At 35.1% G+C, this 17,027-nt stretch overlaps 1 long non-coding RNA gene across 1 annotated transcript; it reads right to left on the bottom strand.

The window, feature by feature from the left end:
- Nucleotides 1-67: 67 nt before the first annotated feature.
- Nucleotides 68-14,032, bottom strand: LOC139505860 (uncharacterized). The gene is made up of 2 exons (XR_011659837.1): nucleotides 13,935-14,032; nucleotides 68-215 (listed from the first exon to the last, which is right to left on the bottom strand). It is a non-coding gene; the product is annotated as an uncharacterized lncRNA (long non-coding RNA).
- Between the last annotated feature and the right edge of the window lie 2,995 nt (nucleotides 14,033-17,027).

Genomic DNA, 17,027 nt, shown 5'->3' on the forward strand with positions numbered 1-17,027 from the left:
TAGAGCATGTTAGAGGAAACAGAGGTATTTTTTTCTTGGTCCAATTAAAGATAAGAAGTAACACATACTGTAGACAATGCAAGGATTTGTTTTTTCATAGTCTCCTCTTCATTATAACCAACCCAGGGTGGTACAGCTGTTTTGGATCTCTTGCCTTGTTCCTTCTTCTCTGTAGCAAACTTCTCCTGTTCCTTTGCAAAATCTCCCATGATGGTCTACAACACAGAATTTGTAAATACATATATATGTATCGGTGTATGTTTATTTTGCATCATTGTAAGTACATGTTCTGAGTATTACATAATTACCTTATGTACATATAAAGATAAAGGATGTGGTATGATTGTCAATTAGACAGTCATCCACCGAAGTCAAAATTACAATTGATTTATCATCTACAATGGGAAACCCCCATACCGTAATCCAAGCTTTGTAAAAGGCCCCAAAATAAAATAAATTGTGAAACTATTCATAAGAGACGATAAACAGCCATTTTTAATAAAAACGCAAAACAAATAACAATTAAAACAAAAAGACAACAAAAACTATTGGACTTCAGGCTCCTGACTTGGGACAGGCACATAAAGTGTGTGGTGGGGGTGCATGTTTGTGAGCGCTCAACAACTACAATGCCGACGACAGCATCATACCATAACAGGGGCCGAAATTAGCGCTGGTCCGGGACCAGTAGATTTTGTCAGCTGGTGGTCCGGCGGACCAGTTGAAAGGAGTAAGTTCGGTAAGTGCCATATTTGGCCCCAATTATAAAGTTCATGGTTACAAGACAATAATTGTTTTAAGTTGCCTTAAAGACATGTGAAAAAGTTAAACAGAGCTGTTTTTGTCAAAGTTTAATTCTAACACAACAATTTTTACATTCCAAAACGGTCAAGATAAGGGATTTGGTGAAATTTGACAAAATCAGCGGGATTTCAACCAAATAAAGGACCAGGAAACATAGAGCGCAGGTGTCGACAAGCTTAATATTCAAATAAGACATGTTAAATGTCTTCACAAACATTATTTTAAAAGATCTTTGTTGTCGAAGTATGCGCTCTATGTTTCCTGTCAAATAATCTTTGGAAATTTACCCATTTTCATTGATTTTTTCGTGAAAAATCAATATGATTACAACTTGTGACGTCATAATGAAACGCAGAAACGTAAAATTTTAAACAAAATGGCTTATATCCTATCTTGTCAATGTATTAGCTATAATTTATCGTGATATTGGTCAATAAATCCGAATTCGAAATTTACGCTAAAAAAGTGGGCCATTTTAGGGCCTTATTGAACATACTCCTTTGTCGATAAAAATCTCTGATTGCATCGCAATGTCAGTTTGTTTACAAAACAAATTACCTGAGAAATCAATTACGCGGTATTGGTACTGGGGGTATTACAATTGATCAAATTCATCAATATCTCGAGTGAGCGTCCTCATAACAACAAAAAAATGTGAAAATTATTGGAAGCGGTTAAACCGCCGAAAAAAAAAATTAAAATATAATGAAAAAGAAAAGGAGGATAGAAATAAAGTATAATATGACATTTGACAAAAGAAAATAAAAATATCAAAAGTCCTGGGAAAGATCGTCAATGCCTCAATAATATCGTCGATCGCAATGTTATGAATAGTACAACATGTGCAAAATCTGCAGTGACAAACCTGGATAAAAAAAGTATTTTTGTAACTTGATCTTAAGTTTTAAATTAGATTCTGTACTAGTACTTGCTCATGCAAATTCTGAGCAACATAAAAAAAAAGCTACAAGAATAAAGGAGAGGAAAGGCAGGGAAAATCATTTAAACTTTGAATAAAAAAAAATCAGAAAAGCTGGTGCCACTGACTTTGTGATATTGAGTTATTCTTTAGTTACATTTCCAGCACATTCTGCTAATGCAGAACCTTAAGGGACTTTTCAAGATCAAAATTGTGTTCAAGTTTTTTTTTCGGATTTATTATTGATTATGTTTGACACTGAAGATATAGGATCATTTGATACACTGCCAGCTGGAACATTTCTGGACAGAGCTCCAGACAACCGAGCTTGGTACCCTATGGTCGTCGTGAAGTTAGTGATGATGTTGAAGACACTATTAACATTTTTACAGTTATTGATCCTAATCTTTATAAAGAATATCATTAACTTGATCAGAATCAGGATCAAAATTTCTTTGATAAATGTATAATGTTATGTAACTAGACCAGCAGTATGCAAATAAAAGTAAGCATCTGTAATTTATTTTGGAGTTTGTCAAATTTATGTCATTTTTGCAGGACCAGTAGAATTTTCAGTGCACTGGTCCGGCTGGCCAGTACACAAAAAAGCTTAAATTCGACCCCGGCATAATATGACCGCAATTTTTTGCAGTCATATAAAACAGTGGCCTTATTGTGTGACAGCCAGAATTGAATGAATCCAAAATTTGAGTGACAAAGGAGTTTAGTGGTGAAATTTATGACACAATATCCTTTATGATGTTCATACCAGACTTGTATGAATCCAAAATTTAAGTGACCCAGCAGTTTACTGGAAAAATTTATGTGACACAATATCCCATTTTTTTTGTGTGACCACCAAACTTGTATGAATCCAAAATTTAAGTGACCCAGCAGTTTACTGGTAAAATTTATGTGACACAAAATATCCATTTTTTATGTGACCACCAGACTTTTATGAATCCAAATTTTAAGTGACACAATAACCATTTATTGTGTGACCACCAGACTATTTAAGTGATGCAGCAGTTTAGTGGGAAAAAAATTTGGGACACAGTATCTATTTATTGTATGACCACCAGACTTGTATGAATCCAAAATTTAAGTGGCCCAACAGTAAAATTTAAGTGACATGATTCCATTTTTTAAAATGAATGTGACCACCAGATCTGTATGAATCCAAAATTGAAATTCTCTTCACTGGTTAAATTTATCTGTAACAATATCCTTTTACTAGGTGACCACAAGATTTAAGTGACTCATATGATATCCTCGATATTTTCTTGAAATATAAATATTCCCAACAATCTTACAGCTTTTACATTAATGCTAGCATGACAAATCTGTTTGTATCAATGTTTGCTCAAGCATTGCAAATAAGATAGGCGGGGCTTCAGCTTTTATACACCATACTTCAATTTTATTTGACGTTACGTTTGAGGTTAAGGACACTAAATTTTAAAACATCACATGAGAAATATTCTCACATGTTTCCTTACCTGTAAATATACAATACAGGCAGGATTCTATTTTGTCAAAATCATCTCCCCAGTTCATTTTCACAATTGTAGAAATGGAAGCCAAAAATATTTTTTTTCTCTTAAATATGCATTTTCATCATCCAACTTAAAAGACTGTTGTCAAGTACTGTTAGTAAAAACAAGAACTATCTTTAAAAAAGATATCTGACATATTTAAATTTGAGTACCGGTATATGTTTAAAACTATCATTTCGATAACCTTCAGAAGCACAATGACTTAATGATGCAGGACCTCTTTAATAAAATCTCCATCTGAATGTAACTACAAGAAATTCTTTACCAAGTCTGGTTATATTAAGACAATAATATATAAGAATATTGTGATGACACCTAAAAAATTTGTCAAAAATCCAGTGCAAATAACAAGAAACAAATATACATTTACTACTGTTTACATTAAACTTAATTCATGTTTAACAAAGCTAGAAACTTTTGGTAGTATAAGTAGTATCTTTCTGTTTACATTCACCAAAACCCCTCGGAAATCTCCCATGCGTAGGTGCGTTCTAAAAGTCATGTACAGTGAACCCTGAATAAACCGGACACCTGTCTAAACCAAACTTGTTCTGAAGACCAATCATATCACATTTTATGCATTGTGAACCTGATTAAACCGAATACCTGCCAAAACCGAACAAAATCTGAAGTCCCGAAGAGGTTCGGTTTAGACAGGTTTCACTGTACGTTCGTACAACAAAGTTTACATTAAAAATTATATAATTGTCCTGAATAAACAGCTGTCATGGATGCAAAGAGCTATTGGAGAAAAAAATATTTTAATAAAAATATAAATCTTTGTAAGATCTAGTTCAAATATTTATAGTTTTTAACTTGCTTTCCATCACGATATAATTTTCGAGACGTTTTTTCAAACACAACCAAATCACTCACCATGACAGCATTTAGTCCAATCACAGAAAGGATTTTCGAGCATGCGTATTCTGTTGCCATAGTTAAGCGTCCTTAAGTTCAAAGGGCACAAACTGAAACTATACCGACTACGTCGGAAAAATAGCTATTTGAACACACCTACTCTGATTTTGTGATTCATTAGATAGGTATTTTATTTGACCCATATACTTCATCATTTAGTACTGTGATTTTTTTATGTTATAAAGTAAACCCCGTAGCTTTGCTATATAAAAATGATAGAATATGAAGCGATATGATGTATCAAATACTCTTGCTTTGTACGTTTTGAAGACAAAATATTCATCTCAAACACATCCAAACATAAAAAGGTGCACTCAATTTTCTCTTTCGATACCCATTTTTTAAAATATTTTCTTTAGTCACATAATGGAAGGGTAGACACGGATATAACTGAACTTATAGAATGATATGTTCTACATCCGTGGTAATTTTTAAAAACGGGAGGTTATGCATTTTCTTTATCCAACTTGATAGATACCCATGTCGTCGACTTAATATCTAATTGTTCTGCTTAACTATGTAATAGATAAATTAAAAACTTATGCAAATGTTTTTTGGTTTTTTTTTTAAATAAAACACTTTGTATTTGAGAAGAAAACTTATTTTAAGTTTCTATTAACTTTTTAATGAGCTTCGATTCTTTTTTATTCTATTTCAACCGGGTTTTCGCCTTAATATTTCGTCAATGAAAGAAAAATAGAAGCCCCGCCTATCTTAATTGCCATGCATGAGCATGAGCAAACATTGATACAAAAAAAAAAAAAAAAAAAAAAAAAAGAGCCAAACAAAAATTTGTCTTGCTAGCATTAATGTAAAAGCTGTAAGGTAATTTGAATTCATGGCGAAACTCCTAGGCCTTTTTTGTGTTTCCAATTACAGAGTAACATAGAGGATGGCAGGGTTCGACACTAACGGTAGTCCGGTAGTCCGGTGCCCCCCTAAAATCTAGGAGGACTACTAAAACATGGTTAATCAGTAGTCCTGTGGACCACCTGGAAATTTGTATATGGTCTGGCTATTTCAATGCTAAAAATTGGCATAAAAGTCCTCCCAATTATGTTTACATTATTCAAAGACAGTGATGGCATTTGGAAGAACGTAAATTTTATATTGTTATTGTATGTATGTATGTATGTACGTAGATCCCTCCGTTTACGGAGCACCCCTCGAGAGCTGCGAGGGTACAGTGGAATCCGTGTACACTCCCTATCGGGATTAATGGAGATGTGTCACTAACGTATTTACAATGTTCAATATTTACAAGGACAATCCCCACCCAACACCAGGGAGTGTTAGGACACCGGGCAGAGTCTGTTATTATGAAAGCACTCTTGAGATCCAGATTTCTGATCAGAATCTTCACAGTGTTTGTAACACATGGGATTTTCATAGCCTGGGGTCCTGGCTAATCTTGTCAGTATACGACGCGCAGCTAGATTGGGCCGGATCCCAGGCTAGGGATTTTCAATGTAAAATGAAAATGTCTGATAACCAAAATGTGAAGAAACTGGAATAAAAGGTCAAATAACTCCACCTAACAAGGCCTTAGAAACTGTCTCAGATTGCAGATTTTGCATTTCATTTTTCAAAATTTTCTGATGGTAAAAGTTCAGGAGTAATAAAATTTATTCACTGAATGTCAACTTTGGAAATTAGTATGGCGTTCATTATCACTGGACTAGTATATATTTGTTTAGGGGCCAGCTGAAGGACGCCTCCGGGTGCGGGAATTTCTCGCTACATTGAAGACCTGTTGGTGACCCTCTGCTGTTGTTTTTTATTTGGGCGGGTTGTTGTCTCTTTGACACATTCCCCATTTCCATTCTCAATTTTATTTAATCTATCTGAAAAAAAAACAAAATATTTTCAAAACTCAAATGAACATTTGTGTGCTTTTGAGGTGCTCAGATGACAGGAAATTGCATCTTATTTCGAAAAAAATTCTTGGGGGGGCATGCCCCCAAACCCCCCTAGCTAGTTCGGGCCGTGTTGCGGCCCTCACTGGTGATAGAGGTGGACTACCAGGACTACCCAAAATTTTTCCTTGGTAGTCCTGTGGACTACATTACCTCTAATGTTAGTGTCAAACCCTGGGATGGTCGGTATGTCAATTTTTTTTGCTTGCCGAAATCCTGAATTTTTTCCCTTTTTTTCAAATTTTGTTGTTTTTGGCTTGAAAAAGGTTTTTCCACCTTCATTTTACCACGATCAGAATTTTTTATAGCATAAAACTTGGTTAGTCCTTATAGTAAAAGACAACATTGAATGTTTGATGAAATTTGGGTGATAACACAAGGTAGGGTCAGTCTGGTAACCGTAAACACATTTTTTGGGGCCTCAGGACTAAACAGCTTTACAAACCCCAGAAATCAACCTGATCAAAAAAAAAAATAGAAAGTGCACAACTTCATTCCCTGCAGAACAATCTGTGCAAGTTTGTTAAATTTTGTCAAGGCATTAAGGAGGACGAGCAGATAAGAGAAGTGTGATGACGACGCAAGTGAACCCATTATGTAGCCCTGCTTAAGCAGCAGGCGTCAAAAGTATCATCTCTTTAGAAATCAAATAAAACAATTTAGACATTGGTAAAACATCTCAATCGAAAGAGTGTAATTTCCATTGTTGAGTCTAGTCTGATGTTAACGTATATAATTATCAGACTGACAGAGATCACGATAAAATTGCCCTCTCAGGAGTGACATAACTTATCTACAAGTGAAATTATCGGAAATATGAATGTTCATTCATGTCCAACAATTAATATAATCAAACTATAGCTGGACTTATGGTCATAGCTCTAACCTTAACGCTAACCAAACCCTTACTCTGTGTATAACCAATACATTTTATAGTGATGGCAGAAACAATGTACAAATGTAGATAAGAATATTGAACTGAAATGCTAAATGATTGTTAACTTACCCTTTATTCACGACTGAAATCACAACCAACATAGATCAAAAATAAAATAAATAACAAAACATTGAAAAAGAAAGAACAAACTAAAAACAGAAAAAGATGAGCAGGGAAAAAATATATAAAAGCTTTAAGCAATAGTTGTGCAAGAAAATGAAAAAAAACTGTCAAAAAAATGTGTTTTTCCATTACAAATAATTCAAATAATCAAAAAAAGATAACTACTTAAGCTCTCAACATAAACCTGTAAATTTCGAAATTATTCATCTGGCATAAAATCAAAAAAACTCTTAACTGATGAAAAGAAAAAAATGCAATGTAAGGAAAACCATTAACTGAAAATTCTAATATATCAAAACGCAAGTCTGTACAAAATGCTGCCGCTTGGCTAAACTCAAAATCAGAATAAAAAGCTATGAAAGAACAAGGAAAATGATTCAAAAATAAAGATGCCATCAACGTCTTTAGTCTCCTTGGTAGCCTATAAAAAAAGAAAAGATAAACGCAAAATGAAAAGACAGAAGGATGATGAATAAATAAGAAAATAAAAAAAAAACAAAAAAAAACAGACAGTTTATTCCTATGAACAAGGATTCATTAAAGTCCTTCAGTCTATTCCAACGTATGAAATACAGTGTACATCTCAATAGTGAAAAGAACAGCAATTCCTGTAATCAGCATAAGCAGAACAAGAACAGTCATATCCATGTTATCCTCCATCTTGAACTAGAAGTCAATGCATGTCACATAGCTTATGGTATATTTTTGTGTTTATGCAGATCTTTGAAAAAGTTAGCCATCACATAAAAACTTGGACCATGTCATAGGCTGATTTGTAGTTCATCAAAGGAAAAAAAAATGGTTTACCCCAAAACCACCAGGTCAACTGACAGACCATCATTTCTTTTAACAAATAAAAACAAGAGTGCACACGCTGAAATGTCTCGCCTTCTATACTAATCATTGATATTATGTTGATAGTCCTTAGTATAAAGCTAAGCTTTATAACAACTGTCACATAAACTTAACATTAACCAAGATAACTAAACATAGACCAATGAACCTTGAAAATGAGGTCAAGGTCAGATGAACCATGCCAGGCAGACATGTACAGCTAACAATGCTTCTATACAACATATATAGTTGACTTATTACTTATAGTTTAAGAAAAATAGACCAAAACACAAAAACTTAACACTGTGCAATGAACCGTGAAAATGAGGTCACGATCAAATAAAACCTGTGCGACTGACATAAAGATCATAAAATATTTCCATACACCAAATATAGTTGACCTATGGCATATAGTATTAGATAAAAAGACCAAAACTCAAAAACTTAACTTTGACCACTGAACCATGAAAATGAGGTCAAGGTCACATGACATCTGCCCACTAGACATGTACACCTTACAATAGTTCCATACAACAAATATAGTAGACCTATTGCATATAGTATGAGAAAAACAGACCAAAACACAAAAATTTAACTTTGACCACTGAACCATGAAAATGAGGTCAAGGTCACATGACATCTGCCCGCTAGACATGTACACCTTACAATCGTTCCATACAACAAATATAGTAGACCTATTGCATACAGTATGAGAAAAACAGACCAAAACACAAAAATTTAACTTTGACCACTGAACCACGAAAATGAGGTCAAGGTCACATGACATCTGCCCGCTAGACATGTACACCTTACAATCGTTCCATACAACAAATATAGTAGACCTATTGCATATAGTATGAGAAAAACAGACCAAAACACAAAAATTTAACTATAACCACTGAACCATGAAAATTAGGTCAAGGTCAGATGACACCTGCCAGTTGGACATGTACACCTTACAGTCCTTCCATACACTGAATATACTAGCCCTATTGCTTATAGTATCTGAGATAGGGACTTGACCACCAAAACTTAACCTTGTTCACTGATCCATGAAATGAGGTCGAGGTCAAGTGAAAACTGTCTGACAGACATGTGAACCTTGCAAGGTACGCACATATCAAATATAGTTATCCTATTACTTATAATAAGAGAGAATTCAACATTACAAAAAATTTGAACTTTTTTTTCAAGTGGTCACTGAACCATGAAAATGAGGTCAAGGACATTGGACATGTGACTGACGGAAACTTCGTAACATGAGGCATCTATATACAAAGTATGAAGCATCCAGGTCTTCCACCTTCTAAAATATAAAGCTTTTAAGAAGTTAGCTAACGCCGCCGCCGTAGCCGCCGTAGCCGCCGCCGCCGGATCACTATCCCTATGTCGAGCTTTCTGCAACAAAAGTTGCAGGCTCGACAAAAAAATCATTACTGGGCCAGGACCAATTATAGCCAAGTTTTTTTGGTAATGCATAACAAAAACTGAGCCAATAAATAGTACATACATACATTCATAATAAACTGTTAACACAGAGATATGTCTTGCCTTTTTGTAATTTTAATAATTAATGCAAATTTTGAAATTAAAATAGTAATACTTTAACATGTAAGTTATGCAAGTATTCAAAGTCAATGAACCATGACTGAAGGTACATGGCTAAACAATCTCCATGGAAATGAGATGTGCCAATTCTAATACAACTGCATACCAAATACCATAATGCATTGACTTATCATAAGTCGTTCCTTTTAAACAAACCTAAACACAAACATTAACTTGTAAACTATGTAAAAGTGTCAAAGTCAATGAATCATGATGAGGGGGTGGGGCTATATAATCTCCATGGAAACGTGATTTGCAAATGTCAATAAATTTGCATACCAAATATCATTGACTTAACATTAGCTGTTCATCTTGAACTGACCTAACCACGAACTAATACATGTAAACTAAGCAAACATTTCCAAGTCAATAAACCCTGACTGAGGGGGCAGGGCCAAATATTCTCCATGGAAATGAGATATGCCAATGCTTATACACCTGCATACTAAATATCATTGACCTACCACTAGTGGTTCCCCATAAACTGATCTAATCACAAACTAATACATGTAAAGTAAGCAAACCATTCAAAGTCAATAGACCATGACTGAGGGGGCGGAGCCAAATAATCTCCATGGCAATGAGATGTGGCAATGGTAATACATCTGCATACCAATTATCATGGACATACCACTAGTGGTTCCCCATAAAACTGAGCTAATCACAAACTAATACATTGTTGACACTGTTGCCAACGCCAGAAACGGCATACCTATGTCTCGCTTTTTGACTCCGTCAAGGCGAGACAAAAATGTGTCAAATAACCAACAGTAAAACCTTCACCTTTACTTAACTGAATGTCTGGTCCAGTCACATATACAGTCCTGTCTACCCATAATGTGGTTTATCAGTATTTTCAATTATTATCATCAGTATTTTAAGAATTCTGTCAGTACAAACACCGGTGAGTGTCACAAATATGCAAGGAGGTCTGGGCGCATATGCCCCCCCCCCCCCCCCCTGGGAAAATTTTGAAAAATTAGATGCCATTTCCTGCATTCTGACAGCAATTTGGGTCATATTTTAAAGATGGAAAACAACCTTCTTGGTACAAATTTTAAAAGGATTCCTTCACCTAATCCTATCACCTATTACATTTTTGAGAATATTTGACTTTTTTTATAATGTTATAATTTTCATCAACCCCATCGGCCATGCTGATTTTAATATTCAATGTCAGAAGCCCGATCATTGAAACGATGGCACACTAATTCAGGATCAAAATCAGATTTTTTTCCAGATTCGCCCATCTCCGTAGATTGTTTAATACAATCTGTAAAGCGTATTTTGACATAAAATTCCGTGAAAAATATGGACAAATCGTACAAGTAATCACCTCTGCATATACATGTACACCTTGGGCTTGGGAATGACTTGGACTTTTACATTGAGGGAAGTCTGTTTACTACAGCAATATTTGTCATATATTTCAGGTAGGTGTCCTTAAAATAATGGGACTTTTGACAATATTTATTGTTACCCGTCAAATATCTTCTTATGTAAAAATAGGAAATGTGGTACATGTATGATTCAATAAGACAGCTATCCACCAAAATTCAAAAGAACAAAATGTCTGTTCCACTACAGCTTCCTGTCAAATTAATGTGACTTTTGTCCACCAACAAATGGCAACTAAATTACATGTACATGTATATCTGTTGGGTGTCAAATATTTTCCTATGTACATTAAAATACAGCAGCTATTTGTACAAAAATGAGCATGTATTGATCAAAATGTGACTTTTGATGATGCATCTAACTATGTCACTTATTATAAAGTGTCCACAATAATGTGACTATTGTCCTGTAACTATGTGACACTTGTGAGAATAGCAGCAAAATTAATTTAGCATGAAAGTTCCAAAATTAGCTGAAATACACAACACTAGGAGTGTCACAATACACTATTTTTCGTTGATTTGCTTCGTACGTACATGTATATGCAGATTATCTTTATATTATGTCACACATTTTTATCGGTACACACTGGAATATTAAACATGAGGAAATGTAAATTATGTCAAGACCCATGTTAGACAACTGGAAATGACAAAATTTCTGTCTTGTGATATTTGATAGACAACTTAACACATTCTTACCGTAATCTAATGCCTATAGTGAATTTGTAATTCATACGAGAACATCAGAATTGAATGATAAATACAAAACATTGCTGAATCATGCAGTTGATGGTAAGAGTGAAACAGAAGAATGTGGTTATTGTTAAAATTGGTGTAATCAAAGGAATATCCATGTTCCAAACTGTATGAATAAAGTCTGTAATAATCCGAATCAAAGATTAATAACAGAAAACCAGCTGGTACATCATTCAAAATAGAAGCCATGGCCATGCTTCAGAAAAAAATGTGACAAGTCACATGGTCAGTAACTTCCTGTTTTATGTCCATAATTTATGGGCCATCCTATGAAAATAATGTAATGTTTTGCATCAGCAGTGTTTGCCCTAGGCTATTTTAGAATAGTGGTCCTGCTACGCATAAATTTCGGCTGCCATGCTTTGATCAGAGCCACTAGGCTTCCCGCTCAGTGAAAAACTATCCGCTGTGTAAATTTATTATTGGTATAAATTGTAAACGAGAAGTGACAAAACACAACAGGTAATCACACATGTTCTGAATCTCAACCAACTGATAATTGGCAAGACATTGTGTGCTGGACATTTACAACCTCGTTTATAGTCTGGTGTTTCAGTTTAAATGATAAATTAACAGAGTTCGCGAAAACTTTTTTTGATCCGTCAGTCTTAGGACTGACAAAGCAAGATTATATACCGGTCCTACAAAATCTGTCAGTTTTATCCTGAAATAAAATCAGTAACTTATTTCAACGGAAATTAACTTTATTTATTATATAAGGTTCCAACGCCGATCGTTTGCCAGGAACAACTCCTTGAATCAAGCCGCTTGAACAAATTTGATAGGCCACATGTGACTTGCCGCCTTGGTCAGTAGTTTGTTTATAATAAAAATCGGAAACCTGTTACGGAAATTACCGACAGGTACATCTGATGACCAATGAAAAAACGGTCCATCTGATAACCGATGTAAAAACGTGCCGACATAGGCACTGCAACGGCCGTTTTTGCATCGATCATCGAGACCGTCGCAAGTGGACAACATACTGGTCCCAGCCTCATTTTGGCGGTCAGGACGGACGATTTTCGCGAACTCTGAATTAAATAGGTCAGGTCCCACATATCTTTCCACATCAACAACCTTCTCCTGGACACCGGAGGTTTGACATTGAGATTTAAGTTAATCATAAAAAAAAAAGACGCGAAAATTATCTTCTGAAAAAATTTAATCAGAAATAGGTGAAAAAATTTTAGTGCAATAGTTTTCACGACACGCTTCAAATTCACCATGGACCCCACCAGACATCAAAAATTTTCTAGGGAAAACACGGATCAGAAATAATAAATGTAATGGTCTAAACCAGGGCTCACGCTACAGGGCGACTAGAGCGAAGATGTGGCTTTTCCTCTCGTCACTTCCATTTCTCTAGCTCTCTGACCAGTAATGCCCTCATGTTACACATTTGTAATTGGAAGGGAGTGTATCTAAATTTTTTTTTACGAAACAAATGCCTGTGCTGTGTAAATGGCGGCCTTTATTTTAAGATTGGTTGAAAACTGGACGAACAAATATATAGTTGGTTTTGTGGCATTATGAAGTGGGGCGAACATTTAAAAAGTTTCAAAGCCATTTTAGGCGAAACATATTAGACGATTATGCCTTGAACTCGTTTTATTGCTGGAAAATTAACAAAATAGACTTCGATTTTGGAACAAATAGTCATTGGACTAATCTTTCTTCAATCTGTGGGTAAATGTTATGTGATTTTGAGTCAACCCCCCCCCCCCCTTTTTGAAGTTAAATGGTTGCTCCCTAACGCCTGTGTTGAGGGTGAAAAAACGCGGAAAATTGTTTGCGTTAATAATAAGTTCTATTTAAAGGATCAGGGTACCACAAAGGAAATTATACCTACGTGTACATGTTATTTGAACTGCTTGATGGTAAAGTCACACAGTACACACAAAAAAATACATGCATTAAACTCTTCAATTTCAAAAAAAATTATAATGTTAAATCCGTTGATCTGTACGTCCAAGACGTCAAAATCGAAATCTGCACAGTATTGGAGAGCGGATACAAATTCGTCGTTCTCTTCAAACAATAAAAAACCACGTGGAATTTCTTCGGACGGCATTGGAAATGTTGGGATATTAATTTCCTGCCTTTTGTCACATGACCTAAGGAAGGAAGTGTCACATAACGATAAAATAATGAAATACTTACCTATTCAAGAAATCTATATTCCACTGTTAAGTGTTTCATCAAGGACTGGTGATGAAATGCATCAGAAACGGTGCTCTGGAATGCTCTGCAGACGGTAACTGTTTTCGCGCTATTTTCCCTGCGCATGCGTCAGATAAAGCATTGCGGACCACGTAAATTTCCGAGGAGTTACGAGTAAAAAACACACGAGTTCCGGCCGGCGGGTTTTTCAAAAGTGTAAGAGAGATAACTCAAACATATCACACAAGGACGTCCATTTAATGGATAAAACTTGTCCAAACAAAATTATGTGACCTTTCACAAAGGAATTTTTGTGTCATAAAACACCTTAATTTTGCTAAATTTCTAATTTTTTTATGTGACAGTCACATAAAAGGGAATGGTCACATAAATAACATTTGTACACAAATAAGGTCACATAACATGCATTTTGCAAACACGGACGGACAGACTGACGGACGGACCTACAAAATGCATGTTAAGTGACTGCTATTTATGTGACCATTTTATTAAAAATTATGTGACTTTACTAACTGTTCTTGCATGTTGGGGTTCATGTGACTTATCCGTAAGAATATGTGACACAAGAATGTCGCATAAATGTGTCTCTATAATTCAGATTCATGCAAGTCTGGTGATCAGATAATAAATGAAAATAGTTTCTAATTAATTTTGCGGTACACTTCTAGAAGTTTGGTGGTCACACAATAAACGGGATATTGTGTCACATAAATTTTGCCAGTAAACAGCTGGGTCACTTAAATTTTGGATTCATATAAGTGGTCACACAATAAATGGGATATTGTGTCACATAAATTTTGCCAGTAAACGGCTGGGTCACTTAACTTTTGGATTCATATAAGTGGTCACACAATAAATGGGATATTGTGTCACATAAATTTTGAGAGTATACGGCTGGGTCACTTAAATTTTGGATTCATATAAGTGGTCACACAATAAATGGGATATTGTGCAACATAAATTTTGAGAGTATACGGCTGGGTCACTTAAAATTTGGATTCATACAAGTCTGGTGGTCACACAATAAACGGGATATTGTGTTACATAAATTTTGCCAGTAAACGGCTGGGTCACTTAACTTTTGGATTCATATAAGTGGTCACACAATAAATGGGATATTGTGTCACATAAATTTTGCCAGTAAACGGCTGGGTCACTTAAATTTTGGATTCATATAAGTGGTCACACAATAAACGGGATATTGTGTCACATAAATTTTGCCAGTAAACGGCTGGCTCACTTAAATTTTGGATTCATATAAGTGGTCACACAATAAATGGGATATTGTGCAACATAAATTTTGAGAGTATACGGCTGAGTCACTTAAAATTTGGATTCATACAAGTCTGGTGGTCACACAATAAACGGGATATTGTGTTACATAAATTTTGCCAGTAAACGGCTGGGTCACTTAACTTTTGGATTCATATAAGTGGTCACACAATAAATGGGATATTGTGTCACATAAATTTTGCCAGTAAACGGCTGGGTCACTTAACTTTTGGATTCATATAAGTGGTCACACAATAAACGGGATATTGTGTCACATAAATTTTGCCAGTAAACGGCTGGGTCACTTAAATTTTGGATTCATATAAGTGGTCACACAATAAATGGGATATTGTGCAACATAAATTTTGAGAGTATACGGCTGGGTCACTTAAAATTTGGATTCATACAAGTCTGGTGGTCACACAATAAACGGGATATTGTGTTACATAAATTTTGCCAGTAAACGGCTGGGTCACTTAACTTTTGGATTCATATAAGTGGTCACACAATAAATGGGATATTGTGTCACATAAATTTTGCCAGTAAACGGCTTGGTCACTTAAATTTTGGATTCATATAAGTGGTCACACAATAAATGGGATATTGTGCAACATAAATTTTGAGAGTATACAGCTGGGTCACTTAAAATTTGGATTCATACAAGTCTGGTGGTCACACAATAAACGGGATATTGTGTTACATAAATTTTGCCAGTAAACGGCTGGGTCACTTATCTTTTGGATTCAAATAAGTGGTCACACAATAAATGGGATATTGTGTCACATAAATTTTGCCAGTAAACGGCTGGGTCACTTAAATTTTGGATTCATATAAGTGGTCACACAATAAACGGGATATTGTGTCACATAACTTTTGCCAGTAAACGGCTGGGTCACTTAAATTTTGGATTCATATTAGTGGTCACACAATAAACGGGATATTGTGTCACATAAATTTTGCCAGTAAACGGCTGGCTCACTTAAATTTTGGATTCATAAATGTGGTCACACAATAAATGGGATATTGTGCAACATAAATTTTGAGAGTATACGGCTGGGTTACATAAAATTTGGATTCATACAAGTCTGGTGGTCACATCAAAAAAGGATATTGTGTCACATAAATTCTACAAGTAAACTGCTGAGTCACTTAAATTTTGGATTCATAGAAGTGGTCACACAATAAATGGGATATTGTGTCACATAAATTTTGCCAGTAAACGGCTGGGTCACTTAACTTTTGGATTCATATAAGTGGTCACACAATAAACGGGATATTGTGTCACATAAATTTTGCCAGTAAACGGCTGGGTCACTTAAATTTTGGATTCATATAAGTGGTCACACAATAAATGGGATATTGTGCAACATAAATTTTGAGAGTATACGGCTGGGTCACTTAAAATTTGGATTCATACAAGTCTGGTGGTCACACAATAAACGGGATATTGTGTTACATAAATTTTGCCAGTAAACGGCTGGGTCACTTAACTTTTGGATTCATATAAGTGGTCACACAATAAATGGGATATTGTGTCACATAAATTTTGTCAGTAAACGGCTGGGTCACTTAAATTTTGGATTCATATAAGTGGTCACACAATAAATGGGATATTGTGCAACATAAATTTTGAGAGTATACAGCTGGGTCACTTAAAATTTGGATTCATACAAGTCTGGTGGTCACACAATAAACGGGATATTGTGTTACATAAATTTTGCCAGTAAACGGCTGGGTCACTTATCTTTTGGATTCAAATAAGTGGTCACACAATAAATGGGATATTGTGTCACATAAATT

This window comes from Mytilus edulis, unplaced genomic scaffold, assembly GCF_963676685.1.
Source record: "Mytilus edulis unplaced genomic scaffold, xbMytEdul2.2 SCAFFOLD_1557, whole genome shotgun sequence".
Classification (NCBI taxonomy): Eukaryota; Metazoa; Mollusca; class Bivalvia; order Mytilida; family Mytilidae; genus Mytilus; species Mytilus edulis.